This window comes from Macaca fascicularis, chromosome 1, assembly GCF_037993035.2.
Source record: "Macaca fascicularis isolate 582-1 chromosome 1, T2T-MFA8v1.1".
Taxonomy (NCBI): Eukaryota; Metazoa; Chordata; class Mammalia; order Primates; family Cercopithecidae; genus Macaca; species Macaca fascicularis.
This window is the reverse complement of record NC_088375.1, coordinates 184,804,904-184,823,005: the sequence shown is the minus strand read 5'-3', so window position 1 is coordinate 184,823,005 and position 18,102 is coordinate 184,804,904. Positions and strand designations below refer to the sequence as shown.

At 39.4% G+C, this 18,102-nt stretch overlaps 1 protein-coding gene across 12 annotated transcripts in view; it reads right to left on the bottom strand.

Annotated features, from left to right (window-relative positions):
- LOC107126370 (AGBL carboxypeptidase 4) overlaps positions 1 to 18,102 on the bottom strand; it is a 1,456,730-nt gene that overhangs the window by 1,349,225 nt on the left and 89,403 nt on the right. For 2 of the 12 annotated variants that reach the window (XM_074007238.1, XM_065522885.1), the window contains exon 2: positions 1,661 to 1,739. The exons of the other annotated variants lie outside the window; for them this stretch is intronic. The gene's annotated coding sequence lies outside the window, so the exon portion shown is untranslated. The remainder of the gene's footprint in view (positions 1 to 1,660; positions 1,740 to 18,102) is intronic. 12 annotated transcript variants of the gene reach the window in all.

Here is an 18,102-nt window from a genome sequence, read left to right as displayed (position 1 = left end):
GAACTGGATTCTATATGGGGTCTGATTAGCAGTCTCAAGCACTGAGAATATTCCAGAAGGTAAAGAAATAAGAGGGAAACAATGTGTGCAATATACTTTTAGAATCTGTAACAAATGATTATCAAATAACTACCATACATAAAAGGTAGGCATGGTGGCAGGTAGCAGACAATGGATCCATTTATTCATTAAGGAAATATATATTAAATTTTTGCCATCAGCCACTCTGATAGATGCTAACATCATACAGCTATTAAATTCAACTCAGATCTGATTTCAAATACTCCTGCTCTTTCCACTGTATCATTCTAAATCCCTTCATATGGATACTTTTTCTCAGCCTCAGGGAAATATAAATTAAACTTATTCCATAAACTTATCCCTAAAAACACAATTATACAACTTTAGACCTTGAAGGGTCTTAGAGCTTATTTGGCCACCAACAACCTGTGCAATGTTATAGGTGATGAAGCTGAGGCTCACCTAAGAGAAGTTAAGGGGCATATTTAAACTCAAAAGTACATTTTAGATCTATGCAAGGGTACCTGAATTTCCAATGTTGGTGCAACGTGGTGACAGAAGCATTGGATAATAATACTTCATGAGTCTTTGAAATTCAACCTCATTACAAAAATAACATATAAACTGGGAAAAATAATCCCTGTTCTCTCTGCACAATCCCTTCATCTTAAAGTTTTCATCAAAATGAAAACCAATTATGGAGATCCTCATAAGAAATTAGCTCTTTTAAAAACAGCTAGCTGGAAAACTCCAATGGCATTTGTCTCCAAACTAGGTTGCCTTCAATGGTAACTGTAGTAGTTGTCCAAAAAAAAATGGCCACACCCATGTATAGCATAATCAAATCTTACATTCTATTTCTGAAAGTTGCAGACATTTTCAAGAACATTGTATTTTTATAGATAAAACTGATTTCTTACAGAGAAGGTAAACAATCAGTCTACTTTGTACTGTGAAAAACCTTAAGTTCTATGAAGTGAGCTGCTAGAGGCTATTTTCATGCCACATTAGGCAGAAGACAAGCATGGCTGCAATATTCTAATTTAAAAACAATGTCACCAAAGAGATGATGAAATTACAGCTGTGGGGTTGGCCTTTGGACAATTAGATTTCAAGAGTGACGGAAAAAAAGAGAACACTGCCTATAAAAAATTTTCTCTGCTGAACACAACATGAGTTTTATGACCAAGTATTATTCAATTTTGACAAAGCAAATTTATCTGAATTCATTGTGATGATTAGAAATTTCACAAAATTAGAAAAAGATATTTATTTTCAGGCAAAGCATCATGACATCACTTCACAGTATAACATACAATTTTCTTAAAATATATATAACTTACATAGGAATCCTCCCTGCTTCACAAATGTTTCCCTAATCTTTTTAGAAACACACTTGCCTTTTGTTTAACATCTAATACAATGTATCCTGAATAAGGTTGTTTGGGGCCTTGACATGGGTGGATTAAAGCATAGGTAGATCATAAATACATTTCATCACCAGCCTCTAGTCTCTTCCCTGGGATCAAGATGAAAAGTCTTTTCCCTGAAATAATCACATGATTACCCTTATGGTGGCCTGGCTTGAGTTACAAGCAAAACCCTTCTGTGTTCACAATCAACATGAAGCAAGTCATACCCTTCCGTTGGTCCAGGATGGTTCAGATTATGGTCCAGGGTAGCTCAGACTATGAAAGAAAGTCAGCAGCAGCAGAAAGCTGAAACCAGAATAGATAATACCTAAATATTTGGGGGCATTAAATTTTATTAGGAATGAAAGGATTATGAACCATTCCTTATTTGTCTATATCACTTGGCTATTTGCTGTGATTAAGAGAATCAAAATATAGCCTGGCCAAGTTAAGGGATACATCCCCAATTTCAACAGATCCCAAAATTAGCCCACAGTCAGATATATTTTGGGTTAGGAAATACATTACATTACAGTTGTAAGAATTATTAATATGACCAACAATTGAGCATACTCTCAAAAATATATTCAGCATACATGAAGAACTGTATATATTAAAATAATAGATTTATAACACCACTTACTTCTTGAGTCTGTATGTAGTTAAGAGAATACAGCTTTAATACAGACTTACAGCTGTATTAAATCTCTACTCTCTCCCTTAGTATGAGTATGATTTTGAGCTTGCTTTCAGAATCCTACTCCATAGGATTTTATAAGAATTAACTAAGATAATGTATATAATGTATTCGGCAGATTATGTAGCTATTGTTGCTGGTATTATTTCAAATCTTGACAGGATTTACTCACTTTAAGATAAAGAGAAACAGGACTCTGTGTGTGTGTGTATAACTTGATCCTTATTCAATTAAATAGCATTGTTATGTGGAAAAAAGTTTTCTCCACAATTATTTAGAAAATAATATTTATTTTTTGTAGTTATTGTACTTAAAAACATCTTATGGGCCAGGCGCGGTGGCTCAAGCCTGTAATCCCAGCACTTTGGGAGGCCGAGACGGGCGGATCACGAGGTCAGGAGATCGAGACCATCCTGGGTAACACAGTGAAACCCCGTCTCTACTAAAAATACAAAAACTTAGCCAGGCGAGGTGGCAGGCGCCTGTAGTCCCAGCTACTCGGGAGGCTGAGGCAGGAGAATGGCGTGAACCCGGGAGGCAGAGCTTGCAGTGAGCTGAGATCCGGCCACTGCACCCCAGCCTGGGTGACAGAGCGAGACTCCGTCTCAAAAAAAAAAAAAAAAAATCTTATGTGCATAAACTCATGTATACAGGCATAAATAGACTTATCAGTAAAGCTAAAAGGGTTCACCACACCAGAAGAACCCTTAGAGATAATCTATTTCTCTTTTCCTTCAGTTTGCACTTAAATAAAAACTAAGGACCATCACTGGAAGAAGTAATTTACATTTTTGTGGTTATAAGTTTTTCCAAAGTTATACAACTATTAATGTCAGAGAGACTAATTTAATAAAAAATCACCCAATCCAATTCTCTTTCCTACTAAGTATACCCAATGTTTATGTCAACCCTCATTATTGGCTAACAGTCAATAAATGCAAAATTCCATAGTTGTGTAAAGTATATGTCAAATGCTAAAACATTTTGTTAAGACATGCTAACGATTAATTGAAAAATATAGCTAGTCCATTTCCAACAATAAGATGTGATATATGTGTATGTGTGTGTTTGTGAACTGCGTATGTCAGTAAACATGTGTAAAGAAAGAAAATACTACTTTCTGCCTCTAAATTGGTACAGACTATTCTTTAATTTCCTCCAGCAGCACATGAAAGCTTAGGACACAGGAAATAGCAAAAAGAGCCTGCCAGGAACTATTTCAATCTATATGAAATTCTGGTCCTGGAATTTCCTTAAATCTACATTTTCTTACAAGGTCATGAAAAAGGTCATGTTTAAATATAAGATGGGCCATTATATATTTTTTCTACTTAAGTCAATATAAGTTTCTAATCCCTTTTCATGAGAACTATAAAGTTTATTTCACCAAAAGCCTTTCTGCCCATGCTGACCATGCTGAAACTTTTCTAAGTTGTAGCAAAACAATCATAAATGATGTGATAAAAGTTCATATCATATGTGTTGAAGTATAAACAAGCACTTGATCAAATATACGAAAGGTTGTAATTCATTTAACTTAACCAAGTGCCTAGTTGGTGTAAGACACCATAATACATGCTATATAAAGAACAGTAGTAACATCTTCACTTCTTAAGTTTCTTTTAATCTTATTTTTAAAGGGCTCCTCATATCCAAGAATGTAAAATTTGAAAGAAGCATTAAGTATACCAGTCCTTATTCCAAAAAGAATATAGTTTTAACTGTAGGAAAATGAGTGCAGGTTTTCCCACAGTTATTCCTTTATACTTCATTACATCAGTTAACATGAACTGACAGCTGGTACCAGGCACTGTGCTTTCATATATATTATTTCCATTAAATTTCATGAAATGCCCTTAGGTAGGAATTATTACCCTAATTTGCAAATTGATTACATTTCTAAGTGAAAGAAACCAATCTGAAAAGCCTACATGCTATATGATTCCACCTATGTGATATTCTGGAAAAGGAAAAACTATAGAGTACAAAGATCAGTGGTTATCAGGGGCCAGGGGTTGAGAGACAGAGATAAATACATGGAGCACAGAGGATTTTGAGGGCAGTGAAAAATGCTCTGTATATAATTATAATGATGCACACATGTCATGAAACATTTACCCAAACTCATAGACTGTACAAAATCAAGAGCTAATCCTAATGTATGATAATAATGTATCAAAGTAGGTTCATTGATGCAACAAATACTACTACTTTTCTGGAGGATGTTGATAGTTGGAGAGGCTATGTACATGTCAGGGTAGGGGTATGTGAGAAATCTCTTCCTTTAATTTTGCTATAACCTAAAACTGCTCTCAAAAAAATAAAGTCTTTAATTTTAAAAAAAACAATCATACTGAGAATTAGAAAAAATAAGTAACTTGTCATATGTCATTTAACTAGTGAGTAGTGCAGCTGAGATGAATAAAACTTTGTTAAGAAAGTGTCTCAAGGCCAGGCATGGTGGCTCATGCCTGTAATCCTAGCACTTTAAGAGATTCAAAGCTGGAGGATTGCTTGAGCTCAGGAGTTCAAGACCAGCCTGGGCAAAATAAATGAGACCTCATCTCTCTAAACTTTTTTTAATTAGTCAGGTGATACAGTTTGGATGTTGTCCCCTCTAAATCTCATGTTGAATTATAATCTCATGTTGGAGTTGGGGACTGGTGGGAGGTGACTGGATCATGGGGGAAGATTTCTCGTGAATAGTTTAGCACCATCTTCTTGGTGCTGTCCTCACAATGAGTGAGTTATTGCAAGACATGGCTGTTTAAAAGTACTTGGCACCCTCCTCCTCCTTCCTCTCTATTGTTCCTATACTCGCCATGTGACATGCTTGCTCCTGCTTTGCCTTCTGCCATGATTGTGAGCCTCCTGAGTCCCTCACCAGAAGCAGATGCCAGTATTACACTTCCTGTGCTGTCTGCAGAACCATGAGCCAATTAAACCTCTTTTCTTTATAAATTACCCATGCTTCAATGTTTCTCTATAAGAACACAGGAACGGCCTAATACACGGGGCTTGGGTGCAAGTGCCTGTAGTCCTAGCTACTTGAGAGGCTGATGGTTTGAACCCAGGAGGTCAAGACCAGCCTGGGCGACAGAATGAGACCCTGTATCAAATAAAACAGGGGGAGGGTCTCAAACTGAGAAATACTAGCCATTTGCTCATCAGACTACTAACTGATATTACAAGATAATTATCTTGTTATTATAATAGTCAATATCAGTTAATAATATTTCATGAATTTTAAAATCTATACTTTTTATCTTATTACTAGTAATGAATTTCATCATTAACAATTGCTATATATACATATACATATGTATACTGAACCCTATCTAAGAGACAATAGGGCATAACATAGTTAAGTACACAATAGAAGAAGGTGGCCTAACTTCCAACCTCAGGTATGCCACTATCAACTGTTTGACCTTGGAAAGAGTACTTAACAGCACTGTGCCTCAGTTTCTCCATCTGTAAAATAACAATAATAATAGTACCTACTTCCCTATGCTTTATGGGTATTATAAAGAATAAATAATATTTGTAATTTTTGAAGTGTCTGGCATATGGTAAGAGTTATGTAAGAGCTTGTTAAATATATACATACACACACATATATATACACCCACATATATATATAAGTATATTATATGTTTCTTTACAAGTAAAGGAGATAGAGGGATAGAAATGGGTTGCTATTTTAAATAGGGTGGTCAGAAAAGATCTCCTTTGAGGGGGATTTCAGTAGAAACCTGAAGAAAGTAAGGGGACGTGAGCCATGTGGATAACTGAAGAAAATGTGTTCCAAGAAGAAGGAACAGCAAAAGCACATATCCTGAGGCAAGAGTGTGTTCAGCACAGTCAGTAAAGACAAGGAGACCAGTATAGTCTGAACAAAGTGAGCAATGAAGACAGAAGTGGGTACTGGGGAGGTACGGGATCACGTAGAACCTTAAAGATCAGTGTAAAAACTTAAGTTTTAGTCCAAAGCAGACAAGAAGTAATCAGAAGATTTTGAGATGACATATATGTTTAAAGAATCACTTTGGCTACTACCTGAAAAACTAACTGTAGGGGTAGAAAAGTGGAAGCAAGGAAAATATCAGGACTTATTCATCAGGATTTATATTTGCTAATGAATCTGATATAGATTGCTAGAGAAAGAGAGGATTTAAGGATAACTTCAAGGTTTCCGGCTTGAAGTGCACGAAGAATGGAGCTTTTGTCTATTGAGGAACAGATTTGAAAGGATAGAAAATCAGAAGTTTATGTCTGGGCATATATGTTTGGGAGGCCTATTAGATATCCAAGTAAAGATATTAAGTTGAGAATTTTATATACAAGTATGGAATTCAGTAGATACGTTGAGGCTTAAGGTATAAAGGTGGGAGCCATCTGCATTTAGATAATACTTAAAAGAACTAAACTGAATAAGATGACATAGGGAACCAGTAGATAGGAAAATTTTCTACAGTACTAAATCCTGACGTATTTCGAAGGTTTAAAGTTCAGGAAAATGAGAAAGAAACAAGTGAAAACAAAAACGAGTTAGGAGGAGAGCCAAGAGAGTGGTCCCAGAAGCAAAGAGATGAAACTGTTTCAAAAAGGTAGAGGACATAACCAACTGTGTCAAATGCTGCCAAGGTCAAGAAAATGATGAATGAGAAAAACTGACTATTGCATTTGGTAAACTGGAGGTCACTGATGACCATGACAAGAGCTTCAGTGGAGTAGTGGGCAATGAAAGCCTGATTGGAGTAGGTTCAAGAGAGAAAGGAGGATAAGTGGTAATATCCAGTACAGTTAACTCTTTGGGGGGAGGCTTTGCTGTAAAGGAGAGTAGAGAAATGGAGCAAATGATGGAAGAGTATGTTAGAAGGAGAGGTGTCAGGAGGTATAATCCGATATTAGAACCTTGAAAGATAAATTTTTATGGGAAGGAGTTTAGAACGATTCTCTGCAAGTGGCAATGAGATGAATGAAGGATAAAAAAAAAGAAAAAAGAAGAAAAGAATAAAGAAAGAAAACCGCGCCAGGCATGGTGGCTCACGCCTGTAATCCCAGCACTTTGGGAGGCTGAGGCAGGCAGATTGCCTGAGCTCAGGGGTTCGAAACCAACCTGGGCAACACAGTGAAACCCCGTCTCTACTAAAATACAAAAAATTAGCTGGGCATGGCATCATGCACCTGTAGTCCCAGCTACTCGGAGGCTGAGACAGAAGAATTGCTTGAACCTAGGAGATGGAGGTTGCAGTGAGCTGAAATCGCGCCACTTCCCTCCACCCTGGGCGACAGAGTGAGACTCCGTCTAAAAAAAAAAAAAAAAAAGAAAAGAAAATCAACCTTTTGAATGTAGGGGAAACTTTTCAAGGGAGAACTAGTTTTCAATTACAGTAAAGTTATGCAAGGGAGGTTCAGGGTTGAGATTGAGATTATAGATTTTGCTGATGATAAACCATGAGTTCCAGAGGACACAGTAGAATATTCTGGGCAGTTATACAGGGGTGGATTGAATGTGGGAGTGGGGTTGTATGGTGCCATAAAGAAATGAGAGTCTGGAATAAAAATAATGACCTGGACTCATGAGCCTTCTGTAACTGAAATAAATAAATAAGAAATACATTCTTTCTGTGATTGTTGAGAGGAAGAAGTGGTGGAAATCTTGTGAGAAGCACACTAAGCTCTAGCACCACCTCTTCACTCCTACAGATGGTGGAATAAAAGGCAGGCAAGTTCAAAATCACATATAGTCATTATTGCAAGATAGTTCTATGGATATAGATACTACATACAATATAAATCATGCTCATTGAACAGTTTAATGGAAACTACTGTGAACTTCATATCAACAGACTTGGGACATCACCAAGATAGCAAAATAGAAGGTAACCCACTGTCAGTCTAAAGTCTCTCTATGCGAGCCTCAAGATTGAGGCAAGATTTTGTGAAACCCCTGATGGAGCCCAAAACCTAGGAGGGTCATTTTCACAGCATACACTGATACCCAGGTGGCTGATCTGCCCTACTGAGTGTGCTTCCTGGTTCAAGCCTGAAAAAGTCCCAGTCCCCTAAGAGGCTTGGCTACAGTCCCATTTGGCCTTGAGCCTGCAACCAAAACCATCTGCCAAGGGGTCCAAAAGGAATCACACACAATAGTGCATTGGTGAAAAGGCTCACCTACCCCCTTACATTGGTCTTGGCACTGAATCTTAAAGTTGCCTGAGCTTTGGCTCCAGCCTTCCTCACCTGAGGTCCCAGCTCAGAACTGCTTGCACAGGGACCTGTATTTTACAGCCCAGGAGTATGAGATTCCCTGACTGGTATGCCAACTTCTGTCACAGCAGATCCTGTGGGGCTAAGTCTCAACTTTTGTTCTTCTTGCTGTAGTTGAGGAACTATTCCATCTGCACTAAGACTTGCTACAACACATGTATCTGTATGGACTAAAGAGATGGGCTCCTCGGCCTCTGTCTCACAGGAGATCCCAAGAGGGCCCAGTCCCAGATCCAGCTCCCCTGCTGTAATGAGAAAACTATCCCATCTGTGCAGGGACTTGCTAGGAGGCATGTGCCTCCCCAGAGTCAACAAGACCAGGATCTCTAGCCTCTATCCCACAGCAAATCCTGAGAGGGATTAGTCTCACCTCCAGTCCCTTCCACTACAGTTGGGGAGCTATCCCATCTATGATCTGATGGTTGCTGGAAGAAAAAGTATCTGGACAGTATAGGAAGGCTTCTCTGAGAAGGCAGTAATAAAAAACAGTAATAACACCATCTAATATTTTATAGTATGTAACATTACCAAACATTATTCAAAGTGTTTTATACATTTAGCACATTTAATCTTCACAACAACTCTATGAGGTACATATTCCCATTTTATCAGAAACTGGAATACAGATTGATTAAGTAATTTGTTCTGGTCTCACGGGAACTAAGTGTAAGAGCTGGGATTAAAACCTAAGTAACCTGGAAAAAATACCTATATCCTAGACAATTATGCTACACTAACAGTTTGCTAAATGTCTTACTTTATCTTCTTCTGCTATAATAGAATACCACAGACTAGGTAGTTTATAAGGAAAAAAAAAAAAAAAAAGCCTTATTTGGCTCAACAGTTCTGTAGGCTGCAAAGTCCAAGAACATGATGCCACATCTGGTGACAGTAATTCCACAGCAAAAGGCAGAAGAGCAAGAGAACATGTGAAATAGAGGGAAACAAAGGACCAAAATTCCACAAGAACTAACTCACTCCACAATAACAGCATTAAATGATTCATGAGGAGAGAACCTTCATGACCTAATCACCTCTTAATGGTCCCCGCTCTTAACACCGTTATAATGACAATTAAATTTCAACATGAGTTTTAAAGGGGACATTCAAACCATAGCATTCATCCTCTGGCACCCCAAATCTCACTTCCTTTGCACATACAAAATACATTTATTCTATCTCAATAGCCCCAAAGCCTTAACCAGTTCTAGCACAAACTCAAAAGTCCATGGTCTAAAGTCTCATAGAAATCAAATATGGGTGAGACTCAAGGCATGACTCTTCCTGAGGCAAATTCCCTCTAGCTGTGAGCCTGTCAAATCGAAACAAGTTATCTACTTACAAAATACAATGGTGGAAAAGGTATGGGATATACATTCCCATTCCAAAAAAGAAAGACAGGCAAAAATAAAAGGGTAACCGTGTCCACATAAGAAAAAAACTCAACAGGGCAAACAACATTAAATTTTAAAGCTGAAGAACAATCTCCATTGACTACATGTCCCACATTCAAGGCACACTGGTGTGGATATTGGGCCCCCAAGGCCTCAGGCAGTCCTGCCCCTATGGCTTTGCTGGGCTCAGCCCACACTTCAGTGCTGTTGGATTAGAGCCTCATGCCTGCAACTCTCTCATGCTTGAGTTGGATGCTAGTGGCCCTAAGTTCTGTGGTCTTGGGGGTGGCCCCATACCATGGTTTCACTAGGCTTTATACTCATAAGTACTCTCTGTGACAGCTCTGCACCTGCAGCAGGTTGCTGCCAGGCAACTAGGCTATTTGCAACATCCTTGGATATCGAGGTAGACATAGCTATACTCTCCACAGCTTAACATCACATGGATGATACCAAGGTTTGTGGCATGTACCTTTTAGAGCAGTGGGTTGAGCCGCACCTGAGCCTACCTGAGCCACAACAGCTGGAAAGCACTGTGCCAGAATGCAAGAAGTAGACTCTCAAGGAGGCCCTGGCAGCAGGCCCATGGAGGGTGCCCCAGGCCCATCCCTAAAAACAATTCTTCCCTCCTAGAGCTCTGGACCTGTAATGGAAGGAGCATCCTTAAGGGTCTTGGAAATGCCTTCAAGGTCTTTCTCCCATTGTCTATATGAATAGCACCTGGCTCTCTTCTAGCCATGGTAACCTCTTTAGCAAAGTATTTCCTGGCCACACCCTTGTTTCACTCTTCTAAAGACTCCTTATCATTCTACTTTGCCAGGCTGTGAATTTTCCAAATCTTTCCAATCTGCTTCTTTTTTGACTATAAATTTTGTCTTTCACTCATTTATTTCCTCTCACATCTCTCTGTATGTGGTTAAAAGCAGCCATTTTAAAAGTGTAAATGCTTCGTTGCTCAGATATTTCTTCCACCAGATATCCTTGTTCATCACTCTTCAGTTCTGCATTCCACAAAGCCTCGAGGAACAGAAACAATTCAACCAAGATCTTCGCAACTTTATAATGAGGAAGGTCTTTACTCCAGTTTCCAATACCTTTTCCTTATTTCTGTCTGAACTTCATCAGAATAGTCTTTGTTGTCCATATTTCTACCAAAATTCTGCTCACAATCACTTAAGTAATCTCTTGGAAGATTCAGAATTTCCATACAGATCTCCTGAGCCCTCACCAGAATCACCCTTACTGCTTCTTTTATGGCAATACAGGATTCTTCTAGCCTATTCCTCCAAGTTCTTTGAGCCTCTATCCATTACCCAAATCCAAAGTCACTCCCACATATTCATATATTTGTGATGACAACAGCCCGAGTTTCCTGTACCAATTTTCTGTCTTAATTCATTTTCTGCTGCTATAATAAAATACCACAGACTGGATAATTTATAAAGAAAAAGGTTATTTGGTTCACAGTTCTGAAGGCTGGGAAGTCTAAGAGCAAAGTATCATATCTGAGGAGGGTGATACCATAGTGGAAGACAGAAGAGCAAAAGGGCCCATAAGAGATAGAAAAGAGGGGCTGAACTCTCATGTAACTAACCCACTCCCACAATAATGGCATTAATCCCTTCATGACCTAATCACCTCTTAAAGGTCTCACCTCTCAACAATATTACAATAGCAATTAAACTTAAACATGAATTTTAAAGAAGGCAATAAAACCATAACACTGAATAAAGATAATTAAAAGAGGCTACTTAGGACAATTTTGTTTAAGTAAAAATTGTTTTGAATATCCTAAAACTCACTAAGAGCAACGCAATTCAATAGATCAAATTAAAATGTATATTCATAAGTTTTAACCATCAATGCAAATATATGTAAGTATTAGTCAGGGTTCTCCAGAGGGACACAACTAATAGGATATACGTATATTTGAAAGGTAGTTTATTAGGGACAAAGGGCTCATATGATCACAAGGCAAAGTCCCACAATAGGCTGTCTGCAAGCTGAAGAAGAAAAAGGCTGGTAGTGGCTCAGTCCGAGTCTAAAAGCCTCAAAAGTAGAGAAGCCAACAGAGCACCCTTCAGTCTGTGGCTGAAGGCCAGAGAGCCTCCAGAAAACCACTGATGTTAAGTACAAGAGTCCAAAGGTTGAAGAAGCTGGAATCTGATGTCCAAGGGCAGGAGAAAGAGAAGGAAGCATCCATCATGGGAAAAAGATGAAAGCCAGAAGACTAAACAAGCCAGCATATCCCACCTTATTCTGCCAACTTTGCTCTAGCAGTGCTGGCAGCCAATTGGATGGTGCCCACCCACACTGAGGGTGGGTCGTACTCTCCCAGTCCACTGACTCAAATGTCAATATCCTCTGGTAACACCCTCACCAACACATCCAAAAAAATACTTTACCAGCTATCAAGGCATCCTTCAATCCAATCATGTTGACACCTAATATTAACCATCATCATCTTGTTTTCTAAGAAATGAAAATCTTCTACCAAGTTAAAGGGAGAAATAAACACATAAAGTAATTTGTGCTTTCTGCATCTATTGAAATAATCCTGTTTTTGTCTTTTGTGGTTTTGTTTTTGTTTATGTGATGAGTCACATTTATTGATTTGCCTATAGTGAACCAAGCATCCCAAGGATAAAGCCTACTTGATCAGTGTGGATAAGCTTTTTGATGTTCTGCTGGATTCAGTTTGCCAATATTTTGTTGAGGATTTTTACTCTCAATAAACTAGGTATCGAAGGAACATAGCTCAAAATAATAAGAGCCATATATAACAAACCCACAGCTAACATCATACTGAATGGGAAAAAGCTGGAAATACTCCCCTTAAAAACAAGCACAAGACAAGGTTGCCCTCTCTCGCCACTCCAATTCAACATTGTATTTGAAGTCCTCACCAGGGCAATCAGGAGAGAGAAAGAAATAAAGGGCATCCAAATTGGAAGAGAGGAAGTCAAACTGTCCCTGCTTGCAGACAACATAATCCTATATCTGGAAAACGCCATCATCTTAGCCCAAAAGCTTCTTAAGCTGATAAACAACTTTGGCAAAGTCTTACAAGATTTTATATACAAAATCAATGTGCAGAAATTGCTAGCATTCCTACAAACCAACAACAGTCAAGCCAAGAGCCAAATCAGGAACAAACTCACATTAACAATTGCCACAAAAAGAATAAAATACCTGGGAATACAACTAGCTAGGGAGGTAAAAAATCTCTACAAGGAGAACTACAAATCACTGCTCAAAGAAATTAGAGATGACACAAACAAATGGAAAAACATTCCATGCTCATGGATAGGAAGAATTAATATTGTTAAAACGGTCATACTGCCCAAAGCAATTTATAGATTTGATGCTACTCAAATTAGTATTGAGATTTTTCACAGGTGAACTAGAAAAGAAAATTTTCAAATTCATAGGGAACCAAAAAAAGAGCTCGAATAGCCAATACAATCCTAAGCACAAACAACATAGCTGGAGGCATCATGCTACTTGACTTCAAACAATCCTACAGAGCTACAGTTACCAAAACAGCATGGTATTGGTACAAAAACAGACACATAGACCAACGGAACAAAATAGAAACCCAGAAATAAGACTGCACACAAACAACTATCTGATCTTTGAAAAACCTGACAAAAACAAGCAATGGGGAAAGGACTCCCTGTTCAATAAATGGTGCCAGGATAACTGGATAGCCATATGCAGAAGGCTGAAACTGGACCCCTTCCTTTTACCAAATACAAAAACCAACTCAAGATGAATTAAAGACTTAAATGTAAAACCTAAAACTATAAAAGCCCTAGAAAACCTAGGAAATATCATTTTAAACAAACGCCCTGGCAAAGATTTGATGATGAAGATGCAATGATGATGACAAAAAAAAAAAAAAAAGACAAGTGTAACCTAAGTAAACTAAAGAGCTTCTGCGCAGCAAAAGAAACTATCAACAGAGTAATCAGACAACCTACAGAATGGGAGAAAACTTTTGCAAACTATGCATTTCACTAAGGTCTAATATCAAGAATCTATAAGGAACTTAAACAAATGTATAAGAAAAAACAAAATAACCCCATTAAAAAGTGGGCAAGGGACATGAACAGACACTTCTCAAAAGAACACATACATGTGGACAACAATCATGTGGGAAAAAAGCTCAATATCACTGTTCACTGGAGAAATGCAAATCAAAACCACAATGAGACACCATTTCACACCAGTCAGAATAGCTATTATTAAAAAGTCATAAAAATAACAGATGCTGGCAAGGTTGTGGAGGGAAAAAACGATTCTACAATGTTAGGGGAAGTGTAACTTAGTACAACCATTGTAGAAGACAGTGTGGTGATTCCTCAGAGACCCAAGGACAGTACTACCATTCAACCCAGCAATCCCATTACTAGGTATATGCCCAAAGGAATATAAATTGTTCTATTATATAGACACATGCATGTGTATGTTCACTGCAGCACTATTCACAATAGCAAAGACATGGAATCTGCCCAAATGTCCATCAATGTCATTCTCAGTAAACTATCGCAAGAACAGAAAACCAAACACCACATGTTCTCACTCATAGGTGGGAACTGAACAATGAGATCACTTGGACTCGGGAAGGGGAACATCATACACCGGGGCCTATCATGGGGAGGGGGAAGCGGGGAGGGATTGCATTGGGAGTTATACCTGATGTAAATGACAAGTTGATGGGTGCTGACGAGTTGATGGGTGCAGCACACCAACATGGCACAAGTATACATATGTAACAAACCTGCACGTTATACACATGTACCCTAGAACTTAAAGTATAATAATAATTAAAAAAAAAAGAAAATGTGGTACATATATACAATGGAATACTATGCAGTCATTTAAAAAAGAGAAATCATGTCCTCTGCAGGCACATGTTTGGAGCTGGGGGCCATTGTCCTTAGCAAACTAACACAGGAACAGAAAACCAAATACTGCATGTTCTCACTTATAATTGGGAGTTAAATGATGAGAACACATCAACACATACAGGGGAACAACACACACTGAGGCCTTCTGGAGAATGGAGGGTGGGAGGAGGGAGAGGATCAGGAAAAATAACTAACGGGTGCTAGGCTTAATACATGGGTGATGAAATAATCTGTACAACAAACCCCTATGACATGTTTACATATGTAACAAACCTGCACACGTACCCCTGAACTTAAAAGTTTAACAAAAGAATGGGTGTTACCTAATCTAAATATAAAATAAAAAATATGATTGATTAGGTTCACAAATATTTATTTAGCATTGACTATCTGGAAGGCATATTGCTGGTCACTACATAGGTGTACAAGTACTTACCTAAGTTTAATAGTGCTTGCTATATACCAGGCATCATGCTAGTAATTCAATTAAGATGATAAACTATCCAATTTAATCCTCATATCTCCCACAACAATAAGGTAATCACTATTATTATTTACACTGTAACAGAAAAAATAGAGAAACTGGAAACAATGCCCTCAAAATAGTAGCAGAGGAGGAGCAAGATGGCTGAAGAGGAGCTTCCACCAATCGTCCTCCTCATGGGAACACCAAAATTGACACCTATCTACACACAAAAAAAGCAACTCCATAAGATACAAAAATCAGGTGAATGATCATAGGACTTCGTTTTAACTTCTTATCACTAAAAGAGGCACTGAAAAGAATAGGAAAGATAGTTTTGAACTGTCAACATCACCCCTGCCTCATCCCCCTAAAGTGGTGGTGTGGCAAAGCGAGAGATTCTGTAAGCTTAGGGGAGGGGGAGCACAGCAACTGGGGGATACTGCATTGGAATACAGTGCTGCCACCACTGAATAAAGTACTCTGGGGTCCTAAATAAACTTGAAGGGCTGTCTAGGCCACAAGGATGGTAACTCCTACTGCTGTGCTGGGCTAAGAGCCAGTGGATGGGAAGAAGAGAAGCCAGGTAACCTAGTGCCTAGTGAAACACCAGGAAGGTGGCTAAGGGAGTGCTTACATCACCTCTTCTCTAATCCAAAGCAGTGTGGCTTGTAGCTCATGTAGTGACTCCATCCTTTCACTTGGGAAAAGGAAAAACAGGAGTGGAGAGGACTTTGTCTTGCAACTTGGATGTCAACTTAGCTACAGTGGGATGGGGCACCTGGCAGAGTCACAGGGCCCTCATTCCAGGCACTAGCTCCTGAATGACATTTCTGGACATGCTCAGGGCTGGAGAAGAGCCTGATTTCTTAAAGGAAAGGACCTGGTCCTGACAGGATTCGCCACCTGCTGACTGAAGAGCCATTGAGTCCTGAATTATCATCAGCAGCAACCAGGTGGTACAGGCTGTGGGTCATGAGTGATAGTATGAGACATGCTGGCTTCATTCACAGCCATCATGGCTACAGGGAGAGACCCTTTCTCCTTGAGAAAAGCAGGGGGAGAAATGAAGGGGACTTTGTCTTGAGCTTGGGTGTCAGCTTGGCCAAAGAGGGACAGGGCACCAGGTGGACTTGGTGAGGTCCCTGATTCGGGCCATTGCTCTCATACAGCATCTCTGGAAATGCCCTGGGTCAAAGGGGAGCCTGCTGCCATGAAACGTGAGCCCCACACCCGGCAAAATATACCACAAGCTGGCTGAAGAGCCCTTGGATCTGAAGTGAAATCCACAGTGCCCTGGCAGTGCTCCCCATGGGCAGATGGTAGTGGTGGACACGAGGAGATTCCTCTGCCTGGGGAGTTGGTGAGGGAAGAGTGGGAAGAACTTTGTCTTATGTCTTGGATGCCAGCTCAGCCACAGTAGAATAAAGTGCCAGGTAGATTCCTAAGGTTTCTGACTCCAGGTACTGGTTCCCAGATAGCGTCTTTGGATCCACCTGGGGCACAGAAGAACTTGCCGCCCTGAAGGAAGCTACACAACCCTGTCTGGCTTTGCCACCTGCTGACTGTACAGGCCCAAGGCCCTGAGCAAACACAGGTGGTAGCCAAGTGGTGGTTATAGTAGACCTTGAGCAAGACTCAGGGCTATGCTGGCTTCAGGTCTAACCCAGTGTAGTCCCAATGGTGCTGGCCACAGAGGTACTTGTGTCATCCCTCCTCCAGCTCCAGACAGCTCAAAAGAGAGAAAGGCATTTTGTTTGTTTTAGAGAAAGTAAGAGAAAAGAACAAGAGTCTCTGCCTGGTAATCCAGAGAATTCTTCCAGATCTTATTCAAGGCCACCAAAGTGGTGCCCCTATGAGTCTGCAAGAACCAGATCATTACTGGGCTTGGGGTACCCTTAATGCAGAAACAGCTGCAGTGACCAAAAATTGAGATCACAATACCCAAGTCCCTTTGAATACCTGAAAAGCCTTCCCAAAAAGGATGAGTACAAACAAGCCAAGATCGTGAAGACAACAAAAAATATGTAACTGTTCAATGCCCAGACACCATCAAACATCCACAAAATCAAAACCATCCAGGAAAACAGGACCTCATCAAATGAAAATGAACTAAATAAGGCACTAGGGACCAATCCCGGAGGGACAAAGATATGAGACCTTTCAGACAGAGAATTAAAAATAGCTATTTTGAGGTAACTCAAAGAAATCTGAGATAACACAGAGAATAAATTCTGAATTATATCAGATAAGTTTAACAAAGAGATTGAAACAATTAAAAAGAATCAAGCAGAAATTATGGAGTAAAAAAATTAAATTGATATACTGAAGAATACATCCAGGTCTCTTAATAGCAGAATTGATCAAGCAAAGGAAAAAATTAGTAAGCTCAAAGACAGGCTGTAGGATTCACTAGAGGAACAGAACTAATAGGATAGATACACATATAAAAAGGGAATTTATTAAGGAGTATTAATTCACACAATCACAAGATCCCACAATAGGCCATCTGCAAGCTGAGGAGCAAGGAGAATCAATCCGAGTACCAAAGCTGAAGAACTTGGAGTCTGATGTTCAAGGGCAGGAAGCATCCAGCACGGGAGAAAGGTGTAGGCTTGAAAGCTAAGCCAGTCTAGTCTTTTCACGTTTTTTCTGCCTGCTTTACATTCTGGCCACACTGGCAGCTGATTAGATGGTGCCTACCTGATTAAGGGTGGGTCGGTCTTTCCCAGCCCACTGGCTCAAATGTTAATCTCCTTTGCCAACACCCTCACAGACACACCCAGGATCAATACTTTGCATCTACAATCAAATCAAGTTGACACGGAGTATTAACCATCACAGACTGTATTAGTCCATTTTCACACTGCTATGAAGAAATACCTGAGATTAGTAATTTATAAAGTTCCTCATGGCCATGGAGACC